Below are 21,329 nucleotides of genomic sequence, written 5' to 3' on the forward strand. Positions count from 1 at the left end.
TCTTCATACTATGCATGTGGAAGGTACTCTGGAGGAATTCACTGTGCAAATGATATGCAAATGATCAAATAATGGAAACATTTTCAGAGCATCTCGATTTATTCAGTATTGAGTATGAGCGCCACATGCAGAAATACATACACTTACACTCTAAAGTGTCCCGGGAGATATTTCTTCAATCAAAAATGTCAGGTCGCATGTTGCTCACACTAATATGAGCTGTCTGTATGGCCCAAACGTGCCACCATAGACTGCAGCATCTCCAAAATTTTCTAACATAGAGCACATCTGTGACGTTATTGGTCAGCATTTGCAAAGGTGCCTGCCAGCAGTGGATCTTGATGATTTGTGTGTTAAAGTGCATTCAGCACAGCAGAATATTCTTCAGACAGCCATTAATAACCTTATTTATATCATTCCAAAGGCATAAAGGTGCATGTATTAAGTTTTCTTTCCATTTTTTTTAAATCCCCAAAGTATTACACATGAGCTTACTTCATATGTGGGTGACAGCGTGTTTTTGATCATGTTGCACGGAATTAGGTAACCACTGACCAAGAATTTGTTTGTAGAAGGTAGATCTCCATTAACTTTCTGTAAAAATTTTGGAAAATTGTTGGTGGGAAAAATAATAAATTTGCATATCATTAACATGTCTTTGAATTCTGTGATTTCAATGTTTTTATTACTTTTTTTCTTTGTGCTGCAATTTCAATCATATACAGTCATGGCCAAACGTATATGAACGTGGAACCCTTGCAATTATTCCAGAAACTGAAGTATTTCTCCCAGAAAAATTGTACCAACTACAGGGATTTGATGCGGTGGTCCTTCATCCACACCATGATTGACCTAGCTGTGTGGCATGGCACATTGTCCTGCTGGAAAAACCAGTCCTCAGAGTTGGGGAACTTTGCCTGAGCAGAAGGAATCAACTGTTTTTCCAGGATAACCTTGTATGTGGCTTGATTCATACGTCCTTCCCAAAGAACAACCTGCCCAATTCCAGCCTTGCTGAAGCATCCCCAGATTATCACCGATCCTCCACCAAATTTCCCAGTGGGTGCAAGACACTGTGGCTTGTACGCCTCTCCAGGTCTCTGTCTAACCAATAGACGACCAGGTGTGGGGGCTTATACTGTATGTAGGGGGCTGTGTTGGGGCTCGGCAAATAAGTACACTCAGAAGTTATGTCGCTTATCCATGTTCTGTAAATAAAAGCTTATAACCTGACGTTAAATTCGTCCATTGGTTGTACAAATTGTTCTTTTGAAAGCTGAAACCCTCCGAAATGTGGTTTAGGTTAAGAAAATAAATTGGCATCAATGCAGAAATATTGATCAGTTAATGGGCACAGAATGGTCAGATTTTGGCAAGACAAAAGTTTTGTCTCCCACAGAAAGTAATGTGATATTCAAGCAAATAGTTAATTTAAAATACAAATATATTTTGCAAGACATTGGTGAATGAAGTTGTGGTCCTATTAGAGTCATATTTAATATTTTGTATGACTTCCATCAGCTTGAAGGACTGCATCCATGCGGTTCAACAATGATTCATACAATTTATAAATGAAGTCATCAGGAATAGCAAAGAATGCAGTTTTACATGCCTCCCAGAGTTCATCTAGATTCTTCAGTTTCCTCTTTCATCCTACCCCAAACATGCTCAATGATGTTCATGTCTGGTGACTGGGCTAGCCAGTCCTTGAGCACCTTGATCTTTTTTGCCTGGAGGGACTTTGTTGTAGAGATGGATGTATGAGATGGAGCACCATCCTGCTGCAGAATTTGACCCCTTTTATGATTTGGAATATAAGAGGTAGCTAATACTTCTTGATATTTTAGGCTATTGATATTGCCTTCCACCTTGCAAATGTTTTGCACACCCCCATACTGAATGTAACCCCAGACCATGATCTCTCCACCACCAAATTTAACTTTTCTGGGTGTATTTTGGATCCATACGGTCTCCAGTAGGTCTCCTGCAGTATTTGCGGCGGCTGTGGTGTAATTCTACTGAAGATTCATCAGATAAATCCACCTTCTGCCACTTTTCCAGTGTCCATCTGTTTAGCAGGCTGTGGGACTTTGCAAATGCCGCACAGTTTTTTATTTGCCTTTTGTTTAGTGCTGGCTTCTGGGCACTGATTCAACCATGGAGGCCAGTTTGAGACAGAATCCTACAAACTGTTCTAGTTGACACAGGGACTTGAGGTGACCAGGCCTGTTGGAACTCTGCTGCAGTGGAAGAGGGGCTTGCTTTGGATTTTCTAACCAACAAACGTTCCTCCTGAGCAGTTGTCTTGCGGGGTCTGCCAGACCTGGGCATGTCAAACACATCTCCATTCTCTTCAAATCTTTTTTTAATTCTATGTACTTGACGCTGAGATACTTTAAAGGTGCCAGCCACCTCTGCAATGGATCTGGTCTTCAGCCTCTTGATAATCCAGGCTTTGGTCGCAGGGTGGATTTTTGGCATGTTGTCAGAGCTCAAGTTGCAGTTCAAGTGAAGGTCTGGGGTGTTGGGTTTCTTTTCATACACACTAATTAACCGATCATTTACTGAGCACAGGTGAGGATGTAAACTAGGATTGGGTGCATTATATGACTAGGCAACAAAACTTTTGTCTTGCCAAAATCTGACCATTCTGTGTCCATTAACTGATCAATATTTCTGCATTAATGCCAATTTATTTTCTTAACCTAAACCACATTTCGGATGGTTTCAGCTTTCAAAAGAATAATTTATACAACCAATGGATGAATTTAACGTCAGTTTATAAGCTTTTATTTACATAACATGGAAAAGCGACATAGCTTTTGTCAGGGAATGTACTGCTGCTGCAGACACCGATAACAGCTGATCGGCAGGGGTGCCGGGTGACGGGCCCACTACTAATCAGACATTGATGACCTGTCCTAAGGGTAGATTTTTAATGTAAATGTAGTGGACAACCTATATAATTTTGCTCAATATTAAGTGTTACAATTAATGTTAATATAAAATAATAATTATAATGAATATCTTATGATAAATATAATAATAATATTAATATTGAGCAGAATTCATTTTAGCCTATTGGTTCAGCCTTCCACAGCAGCCACAGTCTCTCATGTGTCCCCGCAGGAAATTTATTTGCCCACCCATGATTTAACCTTCACTCTGACTGCCTTCACAAGTTAGCCGTTTGTCAACTAAGATCTGAAGTTTTTACTTAATTTTCCTTGTGCATCATTATGAGAAGGTTTAGAAAAGTCCAGAATAATTCAGATGAGGTCACTTCTTTGGTGGGTGGCAGTGACGTGTAGGTCATTTGCAGGAAACCACAACCCAGGAATTTATCTCCATCAACTTTCTGTAATGATGGTGGAAGATTGCGGTAGAAAGTGTGCTCAAGTGTCAAAAAAAAGAAAAAGAAATCAGACACCCAAGATTTTTACTTAAGGACAGCAAGAAAAATATACACATAGTAAAAATGTCAGATAATGTCACATTACTCACTACTGACATTAAATATTACTCACCTTCCAGTGTGTGTTATTCTGTTTCCATCCTTAGATTAACATAGTGGGTTCATTGTATCAGATAGTAACTGCTGGCTGAAAAGCCTTTGGGTGAAGCCAGGTGGAGTGGCACTGACTTGGCCATAATGTGACTGGAAACCATAGTGGTGTGTTGTTAAATTGATTATTAAAGGACGTATGATTTTACAGCAGAACTTGTCAGTGCTGATCACTGGGGCCAAACCTGTTGAAACAAACAAGCATCATGTAAAAAATCCCTAAATAAAGTTGACCCCAAAGTTTGCAAACCACGCCAGACACGGCCTTCTTCTTCACTAGGACGACCGATGCAGAAACAAGTAGCAGAAGTGTAGAAAGCGGTCAGTGTCGGTCGTGATCTGCAAAGAAAGCAGACGCCGCCAAATGCTGATCGTCTTCTTCATCAGGATCTTTTTAGGCTGATACCTCCGTGGGGAATGACGGTGCACTGCTTGCAATAAATCATGGGTGGGTGAGGGTTGTCACTGAAGGGAAATTGTAAATCGTTGACCGGAGGCAGGCGGAATGGATAAGGATGAAGGGCAATAGAGCTGTAAGTGCAGTGCTTGCCCCCTTCATGATTATCTCATTTGCATAACAATTGAACAATACATTTCTCAGTTTGATCAGAATGGGAACCATTTTTCTCCGATATGGAGAATAAAATTCTCCATTTTCTCCTTTCGTTCAGCCAACTGATGTCATCAGAGTGCAGTCTGATTTTTTTTTTTTTACAGACACATAGACTTGAATGGCTGAGTGTGATCCAATAATAATAGGCCAATCATGCATGCTGCGTTTTTTTTTTCCTCGGACCTCTTGGTCAAAGAAGAAAAATTGGACTGCACGGTCTCATTGAATTACATCGGTCCAAGTGCCATCCTGTGTTTTAACAGATCAAACTCTGACCGAAACTAGTCATGTGCACGAGACCTTACAGTACCTTTACATAGATGGTATTAGTTTGGTGTAGAAAAACCTGATGACAGTTTCCCTTTCAGCAAGATTCCTTGCTAGATGAGGGCATACATTTTCCTCTTTATGTTGCGTACTTAGTAATTCATGGTTGTGAAGTGTACATACCCTATAACTATTCTCCTGGCTACAGCACTGAGAGGGAGGATACTTACATTGTCATTTTATGGAGCTTCATGATCAAATTTTCCCTGCATCATGTGTTCAGAAATGTAGAGTTGGTACTGTACACACAGAAGTGGATAAGACAATCGGACCTTGTGTTAAAGCTTCTCAGCAAAGTCTAGAAGACAAACGTTTACTCTGGTTGCAAGGACTTATGACTTGCTCGCCCAGTTCTCATCCACCTTAGGACACTATCGGAAGTAAATAATGAATAATGTATGTAGAGTAAAGGTACCTTCACACTGAGCAACTTTAGAACGAGAACGACAACGATCCGTGACGTTGCAGCGTCCTGGATAGTGATCTCGTTGTGTTTGACACGCAGCAGCGATCAGATTCCCGCTGTGACATCGCTGGTCGTAGCTAGAAGTCCGGAACTTTATTTGGTCGTCAGGTCGGCGTAATTCGTCATGTTTGACAGCAAAAGCAACAATGCCTTCAATGTTTTTTCATGGAGCTAACAACCAGTGAGAATGATAAGTACGTCACTGGATCGCTCCTGCATCGTTCTGCTGTTGCCGTGTTTGACGTCTCCTAGCGATCTAAACAGCGACGCTGCAGCGATCGGCTCGTTGTCTATATCGCTGCAGCGTCGCTTAGTGTAACGGTACCTTAAGACCGTCACATAGTACTGCACATTATGAGCATCCCACTGTCTAATGTCAGTACTGATAACATTGTGATTGTCTGACTAGGAAAGCCCATTAAATTCCCTATGAGTACATGTTGAATTATGTGGGGGGCAGCGATCAGTTACAAAGAATATCCCATTTTTCAGCTGGCTCTACAACATTTGATCACTGGGCATCTCCGCAGCGGGACACCCAGTGATCCATCAATTTATCATCCTGGATATGTTTTCACAAACGGATGAACAACTGTCTGAGTGTCATTATGAAAAGCATGAGTATTAGTAGTGTTGGTGTGTTGGAATGTACAGTATAAACTATAAGGCATCAGATGCAGTGCCATATTGGGGCTTCATATGTCTGATGGGAAACTAAAGATACTGAAGAAAGAAAATAAACCAACGTATACCTCAGATTTCTTATGGAATATGGTAGACTATTAGTTGGAGACTTCAGATGCCTTCAACATGGATTTAATGTATTCCTATAAGCCAGGGGTGGTTAATCTTTTTTCTGCCAAGGGCCATTTAAATATTTATACCATCCTTCGGGGGCCGTACAAACTCCACTCACGTGCATCCTGACTCTGGCACTGGTGTCAGGACGTAATCTTTCATTGCATGCCCTTCAGTGTTCAGTAGTGAGCACTGTGTGTGTGTGTGCTAACAGAGCAAGATGAAATTAAAGAGCTGGTGGCAATCAAAATACACTTCCCTGCCCAAGAATGCGGTCCCTGAAAATCTGTTCGGGGGCCTGATAAAAGGTCATGAAGGGCAGTAAATAGCCCTGGGGCCTGAGGTTCCCCACCCCTGTTGTAAGGTTTTGTGCAGAGATGACCGCAGGTTCAGTCCGCGTGCAATCTGCCAAAACATTGTATTGCACTCAGACCAATGTTATTCAATGAGGCTGTGCACATGTCTGATTTTTTTCCTCTGACCACTCAAAAAAAATTGCATTATGCACGATTTGTCTCCGATAAATGGATCGCCCTCTGTCATTCAAGTCTATTGGTCTGTGAAAAAGTCAGACCGCACTCGGATAATATCAGAGTGTGAAACAACTTTCATGGACAGACTGAATGGAGAAGATGGAGAAACACTGTTTTTTTTATTCTCCACATCGGAAGAAATCAAGTCACTCTATCAAATCACTCTCTGATCACATCCTGATCAAAGTGTGAGTAGCATAATCGGACTGATTTTCTCGGATGGAGAACATACAGTCGTATCACCCTCACCTAACATGGCAGAGTCACCTGTTAATTCAGGTTGTTCTGCTGATTATATTTGTTTTGCTCCTAACTCCAACCTGACCATAGCCTCCTGCTCACTAACTCCAACCCGACCATAGCCTCCTACTCACTAATTCCAACCTGACCATAGCCTCCTACTCACTAACTCCAACCCAACCATAGCCTCCTACTCACTAATTCCAACTTGACCATAGCCTCCTACTCACTAACTCCAAACCGACCATAGCCTCCTACTCACTAATTCCAACCTGACCATAGCCTCCTACTCACTTCAATCTGCATTAAATATATAACGTCATAATAACAATAACATAACAATATATAATGTCATAGTGTATGTCGCTTTAGGCCGGGTGCCCATAATCTGGAATTAGCAGCGCTTTGGATGCAGCGCATGTTCACTGCGTCTAAAGCACTACCTTCTTTCAAACGCAGGGGAATCCGCTTGTCCGCAAGAGAAATTGCCATGCTGCAGTCTGAAAAGACACACCACATGTCAGTGTACGCGGGCAGGGGTAGATTAAGGGTAGCCAGGGCCCCGGTCATGTGACGGGGTCATGTGTCAGGGTCATGCGATGGGGTCATCATATACCTGAACCAGATTATTCCAGAAAAATAGTTGCTGAGTGAAACTCCACTTGTCACCTATCACACATTAACAGTTCCCATCACCAGATCACACATATAGCCGACAGCTTTTGTTTTGGCCAAAATATTTTTTAAGCCGCCACCATAACACGGTAGACACTTTTGGCTGGGCCCTACTCTACTGTAACCTAATAAATATTTGTTAAAATATGCAATACAATTTAGGTATATTTATTTTTCAATTTTTAAAATGACCAATAATATCACATACAAGGAACAAATACCGCAACACCATGTCAAGACCACATATTACCACCATTGACCAACTATTATCACATACACGAAACAAATACCACCGCACCATGACCAGACCACATATTACCACCACAAAGTGACCAAATAGCACATACAAGGGACAAATACCGCAACACCATGTCCAGACCACATATTACCACCACATAGTGACTGAATACTACAATAATGATCAGTAATAAAAAAAACACAATACTATCGCCATAAGTGCTAGTATACACAGGAGATCTGTTCTTAGTATGCAGTGTCTGTGTACAGGTAATACAGTGATCACTGGTGGTATTATACACAGGAGGCATTGCTCAGAGATGTCGGTTTTGGCAAAGAGTCTGACCAGTGACCAATGACTCTGTTCTGGACTGGTGTCTCTGCTGAGAATGACAAGCTATGGCTCAGATGAGTATATGGCTAATATGGCTAATATACTATATTCTATATAGACTAGACACCATCATGAATTATTGAGTGCACGCATTGCTGTTATTGATAGCCCTACTATGGGTGATTGATATATTTTTGAAAGAAAGCCTCTCTGTTGCTGAGCCCTGTCTTGTTTCTTTGCCTTCATGCAGTAGGACAATGAGATAAATGCATCATTATTGCATCCTTTCTGCCCGTATTTCATGTTGATTTGTATAAGGACATTTGTCCATAAAAGGGATATTTTTATGGTGGCTTGATACTCACCATAGCCCATAATATCAAAAATAATCCCTACTATATTGTTATTATTTTGTTTTTTTTAATTTTTTCTATTTTTGTTTTCGTTTTATTGTGTTTTTTTTCATATTGGCATAGGGTGTTTTGGGACACATTGATTCTAGGGATTTCTAGGGATATCAGGGCAAGCCGCCGTGGAGTGGGGGCACCTACCGCTGAAGCTTAGGGTGCCAACCTCCACTGCCAGGCAGGCACCAGATTAGTGGACCTGCAGGGTTTATTAGTATACACTATTGATTTTTTTCAATTCCCTATGATAATCCTGCTGGTGTTTTTGTCTCCAAATTTGGAATTTTTTAACTTTAATAAAGGTTATTTTTTAGGGATCTTGTTTTTATTAGGTTGTTTTTGCAATACTGATCAGTAATAAAAAAAAACACAATAAGTGCCATTATACACAGGAGATCTGTACTTAGTATGCAGTGTCCGTGTACAGGTAATACAGTGATCACTGGTGATATTATACACAGGAGCTCTGTATATAATGTATAGGTAATACAGTGATCACTGGTGACATTATACACGGGAACTCTGTATATAGTATACAGTGTATAGCAGGGGTCCCCAACTCCAGGCCTCCAGGGCCTCCAACAGTGCAGGTTTTCAGGATTTCTTTAGTATTGCATCGGTGGTAATGTGATCATCTGCACAGGTGATTATTCCAACCCCTGTGCAATACTAAGGAAATCCTGAAAACCTGCACTGTTGGCGGCCCTCGAGGCCTGGAGTTGGGGACCACTGGTGTATAGTGTCAGTGTATAGGTAACACACTGACTCACCAGTGACATCTCTAGGTGAAGTCCTTCATCATTCATCTTTCATCCAGCACAGATTGCCATCACTTATTCCAGTCAGGACTTGTCTCTGCAGGAAATAACACAGTTATCTCGAGCTCCGCTTGCAGAACATATTACTTAATTTTTCCCAACTTCTGCATTACACCACATGAAGAAAAAAAGGCTGCATAGTGTCACTCATTCTGCCCCCAGTGTGTCCAGCATTCAGCCCCCAGTGTGTCCAGCATTCTGCCCCCAGTGTGTCCAGCATTCTGCCCCCAGTGTGTCCAGCATTCTGCCCCCAGTGTGTCCAGCATTCTGCCCCCACTGTGTCCAGCTTTCTGACCCCAGTGTGTCAAGCACTCTGCCCCCAGTGTGTCCAGCATTCTGCCCCCAGTGTGTCCAGCATTCTGCCCCCACTGTGTCCAGCATTCTGACCCCAGTGTGTCAAGCACTCTGCCCCCAGTGTGTCCAGCATTCTGACCCCAGCGTGTCCAGCATTCTGACCCCAGTGTGTCCAGCATTCTGACCCCAGTGTGTCCAGCATTCTGCCCCAGGCCCCCCGGATCGCTGCTCCCAAAAAGGTCCCTCCACGCAGCTGAAGGGCGCACTCGCCGGCGACTGGCAATGACGTCAGGCGCCGGCGACGTGCGCACTGAGGCTGACATCAGTTGCCTGCCTCCGATTGGTTAACTAATGGGTGTGGGCCCGCACGTCAATAGCGTTAGTCTGCCGCAGCGCCGGTAGGGGCCTGGTGAGCAGATGAGACGGGGCCCGATGCGGGCCCCCCGGGCCCCATACGCCAGTCAGGGCAGTAATGCCCTGTTGGCGGCCGAGGTCAACTGAGCGGTAGTCCAGGGCCCCCCCACACCACTGGGCCCCGAGCTACCGCCCAGATTGACCTCATTATAATCCTCCACTGTACGCGGGTGATCTGCAGGCGACTATTCACGCATAGTGGACATGGACATTTCTAGAAATCCCATCTACTATGCTGTAACATCTGTCCGCTGCCAGTTTGACGCTGCATAAATACATAACGTGAAGCCCGCAGCAACTCCAGATCATGGGCCCGTGCCTTAAGGCTATGTGCACACGATGTGCATTTTGCTGCGGATCCGCGGTGGATCCGCAGCTGTGGGTCCGCAGCAGTGTCCCATGCTGCGGAAAAAAACTTGCGGAAACGCAGCGGTTTACATTCTGCAGCATGTCACTTCTTTGTGTGGAATTCGCAGCGGTTTTACACCTGCTCCATAATAGAAAACCGCAGGTGTAAAACCGCAGTGGAATCCGCACAAAAACCACTGTAAATCTATAAATCCGCAGGAAAAGCGCAGTGTTTTTGCACTGCGAAATCCGCTGCGGAAAAATCTGCAGAGGACCATTCTACCTGTGCACATACCCTTAGATTGCCCTACTACTGCTCTTCTCACTGACTCGGATGATGAGGAGCATCACTACCTGATGTAAACCTTCTGATAATTGGTCTAATTTATTGTTCACCATAGTATCAGGGAATTGACATTTTGCCAGAGAGTAATGTAACAGTACCTGGGTGTAGATAATAGAAAGAAATATCAGAGAGCATTGTCTGATTCCTGTATAGCCGGCACACTTATTACTGTGTCACCGTGTGACTAATTAGAGCCAGATGCACTAAAGGCTTCTTCCTATTAACAAGCCTATGAACTTTATAAAAGAGATCATGTTCCTTGTATTTTATTAGCATTTCATCCTATTCCAGTCTCTGATACCATGCCACTCACTGCTGGATTTAATGAGTCGCTTACGTTCTTTATTCCACTGGTCAATAAAAAGGCTCCACAAGATTGGATTTGCTATTATCGTCTGCTAATTTTATGGAATGTAAGGTTGCCTTTAATTGATTACAGGTTGAAATGGGGCCAGAATATACACTCAGTGATAAAATAATATGAGTATTGTTTATGCAAAGACTTAGTCTACGTTCACACTTAGGTTTCATACCTTGGAAAAATCAGCTCTGATTTGCCAGAGAATCAGTGGTAGAAAGCCAAGGCAAAATCTTGGGGATTTGGAATGCCATGGATCTCATATATATTGCTTTCCACGTCAGTAATATGTTTTTTTTTTTTTCTGTGATGCAGATTTCAAATCTGCAGATGGAAAAAAATCATCGCTGCATTGTCTGACACTGTGGAATCTGGGTGAAACCTTTGTATAAACCGACTCCCTTTCCATCCTAGAGGTTGTACTGTATATACTATACTGTATATTCACTTGCCTGCAGTTATTGCAGAACTAATTAAATTTGATTTTTAGATTTGATAAATTCTGATTTCTGTCATTTACCCCTATATGATGATATTTACTTTGATCATAACTTAATGATATTGTTTTCTGTGACTTTTCCGGAGAACAGTGTATTATTATGTTGTTAAGGTTTATGAGGAAGGTAATTGGGGTGGTGAGGTGCCCAAGAATAAAGGGCAAATAACTATAATGATGATCTGCATACAAGACTTGTACAATGCATCAATTAAATAAAGATTCTAAACATGCATTGTACACAACCTGCTTCCATATTTTACTCTATCTGTTTATAATCTTTATTTCCTGGATGCATTATACAACTGTTGCATGCAGATCATCATTATAGTTATTTGCCTTTTATTCTTGGGTACTTCATCTCCCCACTTACTTTCTTCACTATCCCGAATATTATTAGCGCGACAGCCCCATGAGTTTATTCACACGGTCTTCCATTTACGGGCCACCGCACAGGACCGTGGATATGCTCACAGCTTTTAGGACCTTGTTCCCCCTCACCCCTTGGACGCTAGTGTATGTTTATTTTATACATCTTTTAATGTTTGTTTCATACTTTGGTATTTTTTGTTACCTACTGTATGACAAGGGAGACCTTTGCACACTAGGTCCATTGCTTTAGTAGGAAACATTTATGTGGACATAACAAACTCTAAATATGGAGTAAACTCAATAGTTTGATCATAGGGACAATTTCTGAATTATTGAAAACTCATGTATACGAGTACTTTTTCATCCAGAAAAAGCCAGTGATATTTCATCCATTTTGTGATTTTTGTGCAATCTGTGTGTCCGTTTTTTACATCTGTACAACATTCCTTTTGTACTTGAACCATGAAATAATTTGGTACTCTTAGGATATTTTGAAAGAAGGAATATAAACCAGCTCACCCGACAACTGTTGTTATGATTAAGGGAGCTTAGTCTCCAGAAACGCGTTGAGATTCTTACCCATATGGTTTGTGCTGAAGTTTGTATCCTCCATGTTTAAGTTTGTGAATAAAGAAAACTTTTTTCACGGATTCGGTGAATCTGGACATTTTCTTCTTTTGGACATTTAGGATATTGTCCCATGATTCTTGGGACGAGTAAGGGGATAAGTCTGCTGTTAAAATCTCAGTGTTATTGCAGACTAATATTAGTAATCACTTCCACTGGTGGACATGGCTTCTGGTAGCTGCCGCACCTTGTGATTAGAGACATCAAATGAAGAAAAAATTCCAGCTCAACGAGGCGTGAAAAGTAAAAACTAAATACTTTATTTACTTCAATCAGAAGCAGAGGATGAAACATCAGCACAATACAATAAAAACACTATCTACGCGTTTCAGGTGACAGGGCACCCTTAATCATGATGTCGTGTGATGTAGTGTTTTTATTGTATTGTGCTGATGTTTCATCCTCTGCTTCTGATTAAAGTGAATAAAGTATTTAGTTTTTACTTTTCACGCCTCGTTGAGCTGGAATTTTTTCTTCATTTCTGGTCTTCTCACGCTTGACACAGCGTCTCCGTGCTCCGAGCCTTCTGGGATTACTACTATGGTGAGCTGGACTTCCCCCCTTTTTTTTTCCATTAGAGACATCACCTACTTATTTGGCACTATAGTGCTTGCCGAAGAGGCTGCAACGGGAACCCGAATACATGGATCGCCCCCGATAATCAGCTGTTTGGCGCGCAGCTGCATGTATCGCAGCTGTGTGACAGTCACAACACATGTATGGAGAATCTGTGTGTTGGGTTCTCCATGCATGTGTTGTGACTGTCACATAGCCGCGACACATGCAGCTGCGGCACCGAACAGCTGGTCATCGGGAGCGATCCAGGAAGCCGGGTTCCCTCTGCAGCATCTTCGGTAAGCGCTATAGTTCCAAATAGGGAGGGAGCCGACGATGTTCGCTGATCTCTACTTGTGATTTGACACGCTCGGTGAAGTTACAATTATGTGGGTTTATCACAAGTTGCTGTTCCATGACTTTTGGATATGGGACTGACCGCCGCACCACCTTAAAACAACCATAACTACAGTCCACCTAGACACTGGAATAAATATACAAAACACATTATTTTGGTTGTTAAAATGGCCACAGCTTTATTTAAATCACAGGATTGAAACAATCATCGTAGGAGTCAGGTGAAGTGCTAGTACATTGGGACTCACAAGTCCTGTGATATCCCCAGCTGTCTGACATACAGAACCAGGACAGACAGCCATAAAGGGGCAGCACGCACTGGGGGCCATTCAATTAGAGCCATTAATATCTCAGGGCACCAATGACCCTATTATCCTCTGGTAAGACCACTACCATTACAAAAATTGAAAAAGTGGCTTTTATTTAAAACTAAAGTTGCTCCCACCGACTGACAATAGTCCATGCAAAACAAAAAACGGCACGATAAGTTGTGTGAACAAGCCATCCAGACTGCATTACAGGCCTGAGTAATCTTCTGACTTGCAGACAGATCCTGGTTGTGGGTGATCCTTGCGCAGACGTGCCCTTCCATAGATCGAGCAGGAGAGCAGAGATACAGACTGACGATGAGGGAAACACACTTGCGGCAACTTTTCAGTGTACCTCCTCCTTTCTCAAGCCTGCAATCTTTCTTCCATTCCTTCCTTTTAACATCGCACACTCTGTGACCCAGCAGCAAAAATGCATTAGAAACGCATGTTGTGTAACGTTTAAAAAATACATTAAAGTTACATCTCTCATTTAACCCATTTGGAGAAATCGTATCAAGAGAAAACATCCAATATACTTCAGAGAAAAAAAATTAGACATCATTTCACAGAAAACTCCAAAAATTGGTCAGACAAAATTGTTGGCACCCTCAGCTTATTATTTGATTGCACATCCTTTGGAATAAATACCTGCAATCAATCGCTTCCTATAACCATCAACAAGCTTCTTACACCTCACAACTGGAATTCTGGACCACTCTTCTTTTGCAAACTTCTACAGGGCCTCTCATATTTGCATGGTACCTTCTCCCTATAGCAATTTTAACATCTATCCACAGGTGTTCAATGGAATTTAGATCCGGACTCATTGCTAGCGACTTCAGAACTCTCCAGCGCTTTGTTTCCATCCATTTCTGGGTACTTTTTGAAGAATGTTTGGGGTCATTTTGCTGCTGGAATACTCATGACCTAGGTCACAAACCCAAACCCAGCTTTCTGAAACTGAGCACTACATTGCAACCCAAAACCCTTTGATAATCTTCAGATTTCATGTTGCCTTGCACAAAGTCAAGGCAACCAGTGTCAGAGGCAGCAAAACAACCCCAAAACATTTTTGAATCTCCACCATATTTGACTCTAGGCACTGTGTTCTTTTCTCTGCAAGCCTCATTCCTTTTTCGGTATGAGGCTTTCGGTAGAATGTTGTGCTTTACCAGAAAACTCTATCTTTGTCTCCTCTGTCCAAAAGATGCTTTCTCAGAAGGATTTCGGCCTACTCACATACATTTTTGCAAATTTCATTTTAGCTTTTTTATGTCTCTCTGTCAGCAGTGGAGCCCTCCTGGGTCTCCTGCCATAGCATTTCATCTAATTCAAATGTTGATACTTCGTGCTGACATTGATGCACCCTGAACCTGCAGGACAGCATCATCACCTTGCCCAATGCAGATTCGCGATTCATCACTGAACATGACTTTCATCCAGTCATCCACAGTCCACGATTGCTTTTCCTTAGCCTTTGTTTTTTTCTGTTTAGGTATTAATGATGGCTTTTGTTTAGCTTTTCTTTATGTAAATCCCATTTTCTTTAGGCAGTTTCTTACAGTTCAGTCATAGATGTTGACTCCAGTTTCCACCTATTTGTTCCTCATTTGTTTTGTTGTGCATTTCCTGTTTTGGAGACATATTGCTTTGAGTTTTCGGTCTTGACGCTTTGATGTCTTCTTTGCTCTACCAGTATGTTTGCCTTTAACAACCTTCCCATGTTGTTTGTATTTGGTCCAGATTTTAGACACAGCTGACTGCGAACAACCAACTACTTTTGCAACATTGCGTAATGATTTACCCTCTTTTAAGAGTTTGACAATCTTCTCCGTTTCAATTGACATCTCTCGTGTTGGAGCCATGATTCATGTCAGTCCACTTGGTGCAACAGCTCACCAAGGTGTGATCACTCCTTTTTAGATGCAGACTAATGAGCAGATCTATTTTGATGCAGGTGTTATTTTTGGGTATGAAAATTTACAGGGTGATTCCATGATTTTTTCCTCAGAATTGAGTGATTCCATAATTTTCCCCCTATTCTTGGTTAAAAAAAGTAACCATTACTGACTTCCACATTTTTTGTTCTTGATTTCTTTTAGTGTTTCTTAAAGCCAGAAAGTTGCCAATTGAAATTACTTTAGTTTTGTGCCATGTCTGTGATCTGCTTTTTTTTCTACAAAATTAAACAACTGAATGAACATCCTCCAAGGCCGGTGATTTCATAATTTTTGCCAGGAGTTGTACAAATAAAATAAACGTGTATAACAAAACATGTGTAATGGCAATAATATTCTTTCAGAAATACTTAATTTTCTGGAGCAATTTCAAGGGTGCCAACACTTTGACCACAACTGTACTTTAAACACCTGCCGTATTTCAGTTTGGTGAACTTATAAAGCAGATACCCCTGCAAAAGCTTTAAGATGAGTACTAAACTTGGCACACCTCCAACTCACAAAGAGTCATTCTACAGCACACAGGAAAGGAAGAAAGACCCGTGGAGGGAACCATGGCTGAAGGATTGCCCTTCCTTTGGGTTTAGAAGGTTGATGCTAACGTTAACTCTTATAATTGCACAATATAGATATACATATAATTCAAAAAATACAATAAGCGCATTCATCACTATACAAGTGATAGGTAAATACAGAGTTGTAGGATAGTGATTAATAAAGGGGATGGGAGAACTACAATACCCAGATAGATTAGCGAAATTAGGATTATTTAGTCTAGAAAAAAGACGACTGAGGGGCGATCTAATAGCCATGTATAAGTATATAAGGGGACAATACAAATATCTCGCTGAGGATCTGTTTATACCAAGGAAGGTGACGGGCACAAGGGGGCATTCTTTGCGTCTGGAGGAGAGAAGGTTTTTCCACCAACATAGAAGAGGATTCTTTACTGTTAGGGCAGTGAGAATCTGGAATTGCTTGCCTGAGGAGGTGGTGATGGCGAACTCAGTCGAGGGGTTCAAGAGAGGCCTGGATGTCTTCCTGGAGCAGAACAATATTGTATCATACAATTATTAGGTTCTGTAGAAGGACGTAGATCTGGGTATTTATTATGATGGAATATAGGCTGAACTGGATGGACAAATGTCTTTTTTCGGCCTTACTAACTATGTTACTATGTTACTATGTTACTATGATTATAACAGGGCGGGAGGGCAGGTAATGTTTCCTCCAGTTTTTTGATGAGAGACGGAGGGAGAGATAAATAAGACAGGAAGTTACATCTTTATAAGCCCACACTCCTCACAACAAGACCCCAGGCACAGACATACTGTGCTCCTTCCTCTTAAAGCAGAATCACTCTTGCTTAAAGTCTACACATCTATTCAAACAAAGTTGAAGGAGTTATAGGTCCACCCCTCCCAAAGTCATGCCCCACTTTGCTTTGTACTCTGGGGGTGTCTTTATTGTAAAACCTCATGGAGTTTTGTTTAGTTTATGATTGCCCAGACACATTACTGGTACTTTAGCTTACCCAGTAACTAGCTGTGCATTTTTTCCAGTAAAACAAGATCCAGACAGGGTTTCTGCTTCATAATATACACAACAATAGTTCTATTCATTTACATCTGGCAGAGATCCTGAAAACAGTAAGGAAGTAAAACACAAACTTTGTGTTACACAATTACTATTATTTACATAAAACTAGAAAACTTTAAATATTCCACTGCAAGCATAAGTTATCACTTATGAATGCTGATATCAGATATTCTGCTTTCTTTGCACGGCATCAGATATGGATCAGCAAGCTCTATGGAAGTGCTTATTCCTGCCTCACTGTAATGCTTACAATCATACTCATGCCATCTCTTGTGAACACGTGTATCTTTTAATGTAGAATGATACCTGCCTATGTTTCATCTGTCCTGTAGCTGCAAGTAAAACTATATTTCTAGTCTTGTTTGTGTTTGGCCTTCTCCAGCTACAGCACACAGGTGTATTTCCACAAATGATGTACATTGAAATCACAGGGTTTTAATTAAATTCTCTAAACACCCAGGGAGAAACTTTAGAGGGGGCGCACCACTAAACAATTCCCTTCTTTTCCAAGAAGTTCCAGGCAGTTGGACATCCACCGATCAGAAAGTATTGACTTACCCTAATGACCGACCTGCCATCAATTCTTAAGATGAAACCCAATGAATAATACAATTCTAGCTGTCTGCTGCAACCAATAAGTGGAGATCACATTATGTTAATTAATAGAGCTTTCCATGAACTTACTGAAAGTTGTATAAATCTATATGCGGAGCTGTCGTTTCAGGGGACATTTCAGAATAAGCTGCCATGGGGGTATGTTACTAATAATATCACAGAGAAACGTCAACCATAATTACCGATTTCTGGTCACAACACTAATGCACTAAAGGACACAGCAAGCCTATGATAAAGGCAGCACAGGAGCAAAATACTGATAAATCCTGATGAAACGACCACTCTCACACCTACCATTGGTGAATGGGTGGTTTCCTAGTATTATAAATGCACACAGATAAAATCTTTGGAGGGCGCCGGTCCCAAAGATTCATCTAGTGCACCATGCCAGCTTACAATCAGTTGGGGACGCCCATACTATTAGATTGGCTGGCTGCCCAGCACTATATAAGTGTCACGGGTGTGTCAGATGCAACAGACTTTCGCTCTGCATCTGGCTGCTTAAGGTCGCTGCGCTTGGAATTGCAGACACCTTCTTAATCCTTCTGACTTTTGGACCCAGTGGCAACCTTCCTCTGGCTCTATTTGACACACCTGGACCTAGGTGTTTATAGACTCTCAGTCTGCTTCAGGGAGTTTCCGGTGATATTCACATTTTCCTTTGTGAAGGCTTGGAGCTATAGCAGTTGGCTTACTTCCTTTCTAGTGTTCTTGGAAGATGGTTGGTGATACCTCTCTGGAGTATGCAAGCTAAGTTTCATTTCCATTGTTTGTCTCCATTCTTTTCTTTAGTGTACAGTGGTGACTGACCAGTGCTCATCCCCCTTCCCTATTCAGGGCCTAGCTCTAGGAATATACAGGGCTTAGGTTTCCTGCTCGGCGATTGGTGTGGAACCAATATAGGGACGGTAGGGTAGGCAAAGTGCTATTACGTCTGCCTAGGGGTCTCCACTCGCCCTTTCTCTAGCATTTGGGTTTCCTTCCCCACATCCCCTCGTGTTGCACTTGGTCTTCCCACACCGTGCTTGACAATAAGTACACCCCACAAGGACAGACCCCCATTTCTATACCAAAAATACAGAACCTGTCTGCACCCCACAAACATGTAAAAATGCATGGAGTCATATTTCATATTTTGGCCAAAATACTCGGAATCCGTGTCAAGGGTACCCATTGCTTTGCAAGGCCCTACACTGAAATTAAATGCAGCTCACTGAAAATGACATAGGTTCAAAAAAGTATCACAGAAAAAAGCAGCAATACTTGCCAATGCCTTTTCACAATGCTAATTCACTGCAAGATGCAGAAGGCCCCCATGATAACAGGTGGAGGTTATACAGGATCAAAATGCTGATGAAACAACCTCTCACGCCGACCATTCATGGGGTTGGGCAAAGTATTATAAATATACATGAATAGTGGTTCTTTCAGATGTCAATTATCACGTACAAGTTCCATAGATGCTTTTCATGGATCCCTGTATGTCTCTGTATTCTTGCGTACCAAGTGGTTAGCACCAATCATGGAAACTTCTCAGATTTTTTTGAGTCAGAGATCAAACTCTTCAATGCAAGTCTATGGGTCTGTGAAAAATCAGAAACCACTCCGATACAATTCATGTTCTGTGCGATTTTCATGGACGGTTAGCTGGGAGAAGCTTCTATCATTTTTTTCTACATATGAGAAAATCTGCTGAAACTCTTGTGAGAAAACTGGCGCCAAAAATAAAACACTGATGCAAATTAGTAAATTTTTTGTGTAATACAGAAATCACTTATATCTGAATGAAGCCTGAGGCTTGTATATTTTTGATCTCTGCAGGCCCGGTAGTGTTATTCAGGGCTGTGGAGTCGGAGTCGTGGAGTCAGTGTCCATTTTGGTTGAGTTGGAGTTATAGTTAGTGTAAAATGGAATGAATTTGACTCCTAAAATATTTAATAACTTGGGTTCAGTAGTACAGTGCAGGCTGTGCTGTAAATGTTTTCATAAGAATTTGGGAAAGTTATAAAATGTCCTATAAATGTCTGTTCTGTTCCTCATGTAAGGATCTCAGCTTTTAGTTGAATCTGTGCTGCAGTTTGAGTACATGCTGAGTAGTGACCAGTGCTGTGGGGTCGTGAGTCAGGGAGATTGAGGAGTCTGAGTCGGAATCAAAGGTTTGGCTTGCCAACTCCACATCCCTGGTGTTAGTGGAGGGTAATAGGTGTCTCCCTGTGAGGTGCATTCATATAGAGCTTAGAATCCCTCCTGATATAATAGTATGGACATGACCAATAGGCTATAAGCATGGTGCACTACACTGGTGCTTTATACAAGCCTTAACCTCTTAAATGAAGGATTAATTTTATAAGTAATTAGACATTTATTTCTTCATTAAACTTCAGTGAGGTGCAATCTTAAAAGGGTAACTGGCTTAGACAAGCCTTTGTTATAAGCCCCATTAGGGAGTTATGAGTTAATAGAGGAGGATTATTGTAACTGGCCTACATCAGAGAATCCACATCTGTAAGTCTGCCAGTCACTTTAGCTCACAGTATGTGCATATGGGCCTGATATGCAGAGGATTTTGCATTGTTAACTTCTATGGAAAATTACACTAACAGATTTTGCTAAATTTAATTCACACTCTGTGCAGAAACTCCTCAGTGAAAAATGACAAGTAAAGATGAGGGCGAGAGAGGGAGAATTATTCAGCTCAAAAGTTTGGGTTCTCATTGTTTTGAATGGGGTTCAGGTTCTGGTTTAAATTCAGGTAAAGTTCTGGTAGCAGAACCAAACTTTGGAATAAAGTTTACATTAGGGCTCCAATTCCTGAACTTCCAAGGGTCTGCTCATCACTACTAAAGACAAGCACTGGGGATATAACATGTGCAAAACATCAATTTGTGCTGTTGATTTTCACTGCAGGTTTCACACATTGCAATATAAAAGTCTTAAGTGTACATACAGTTGTGCTCAAAAGTTTACATACCCCTGTAAAATTTTTGTTTTCTTGACCTTTTTTCAGAGAATATGAATGATGACAACAAAACTTTTTTTCCACTCATGGTTAGTGGTTGGATGAAGCCATTTATTGTCACACTACTGTGTTTTCTCTTTTCAAATCATAATGACAACCCAAAACCTCCAAATGACCCTGATCAAAAGTTCCCTGGTGATTTTGGCCTGATAACATGCACAGAAGTTGACATAAATGTGTTTGAATGGCTACTAAAGGTAGCATCCTCACTTGTAACCTGTTTGCTTGTAATCATGCGTGTGCATAAAAGCTAAGTGAGTTTCTGGGATCCACACAGACTCTTGCATCATTCATCCAGCCACTGATATTTCTGGATTATTAGTCTTGGAGAAAGCAAAAGAATTGTCAACAGATCTACAGGAAAAGGTAGTTGAACTGTATAAAACAGGAAAGGGATATCCAGGGAATTGATAATATCAGTCAGAAGCGTTCAAGCTGTGATTAACAAATGGAAAATCTGGGGCTCTGTGAAAACAAAACCACGGTCAGGTAGACCAACAAAATTTTCATCCTCAACTGCCAGGAAAATTGTTTGGGATGCAAAGAAAAACCCACAGATAACATCAACTGAAATACTGGACTCTCTGAAAACTAGCGGTGTAGCTGTTTCAAGATGAACAATAAGCATGCACTTGAAGAAAAATGGT

At 41.5% G+C, this 21,329-nt stretch overlaps 1 protein-coding gene across 9 annotated transcripts in view; it reads left to right on the forward strand.

Annotated features, from left to right (window-relative positions):
• DOCK10 (dedicator of cytokinesis 10) overlaps positions 1-21,329 on the forward strand; it is a 448,273-nt gene that overhangs the window by 134,502 nt on the left and 292,442 nt on the right. The window lies entirely within an intron of this gene.

The sequence above is a fragment of the Ranitomeya imitator genome, chromosome 5 (genome assembly GCF_032444005.1).
Source record: "Ranitomeya imitator isolate aRanImi1 chromosome 5, aRanImi1.pri, whole genome shotgun sequence".
NCBI classification, from domain to species: domain Eukaryota; kingdom Metazoa; phylum Chordata; class Amphibia; order Anura; family Dendrobatidae; genus Ranitomeya; species Ranitomeya imitator.